This window comes from Piliocolobus tephrosceles, chromosome 8 (genome assembly GCF_002776525.5).
Source record: "Piliocolobus tephrosceles isolate RC106 chromosome 8, ASM277652v3, whole genome shotgun sequence".
Lineage (NCBI taxonomy): Eukaryota > Metazoa > Chordata > Mammalia > Primates > Cercopithecidae > Piliocolobus > Piliocolobus tephrosceles.
In genome coordinates this window covers 81,713,528-81,714,430 of record NC_045441.1, presented here as the reverse complement: position 1 = coordinate 81,714,430, position 903 = coordinate 81,713,528, and positions in this window count along the sequence as shown.

Sequence of the window (903 nt, the reverse complement as noted above, 5' to 3'; positions counted from 1 at the left end):
CGCCCGGCCCCCACCTCATCATTTTTGAAAAACAGAACAAGATAATTCCTGGTCAAGGACAAGTTTTCATCACCCCCCTCTACCCCTCCCCCACCACACACACTGGGGCAAGATTGCTGAAATTTCAGTCATTCTGGAATCACCTCCCCAAGTTTTGCCATATCCTTTAAGTTGTGTACTATTTGTATTTATGAAAATTGTCCTTTTTTGCACAGATTTATTTTAAAAGTATATATTGTTGCTATTACATCATTGTAACTACTGGTTATATTTTTCCAATACGCATTAAAATAAATTCATAACTATGAAAATAAAAGACATTTATGCACTACCCAAAACATAACCTTCAGGAAACTGCATTAGAGCACATCAACAGGATCACCAGGCTAGTTAAGGACAAAACCAAGGGTTTACAGAGCTGTGAGTTTCACGGCCTCACCACTCATTGATCGCACAACCACTCCCATGGAATGCGGTGGGTGATAGGTTCATTTACATCAGAGAAAAGGCAGCATGGAAGAGTGCAACCGCTGTACACATATTCACGTAGTGGAAATTAGAATAAGGTCTTTCTCCAAAAAACAACAATGTAGTAGGGAAAAGTGTTGATTTGGGGGAAATAGACCTCAGTCAAGTCCAGTGGACTGACTGTACATGGTATTCAGCGCCCAGGAAGCTGGACTCAGTGCCGACCAGGATTGCACTACGAACATTCCACATTCTGTCTAGAACATCAGGGATTCTAAGGTTCTGCTGATTATGCTGGTATCCAGGGCTTACAAGTCGCAGCCTCAGGACCCGGGGCTGTGGTAGGTCACAGTCCCTGAGCGGGTCTCAGTGTCCAACACTGTAGCTGGTGCCTGCCAGGTTCCCAGTGGCTGGGGTCACCAGGTCTGAAGAGAG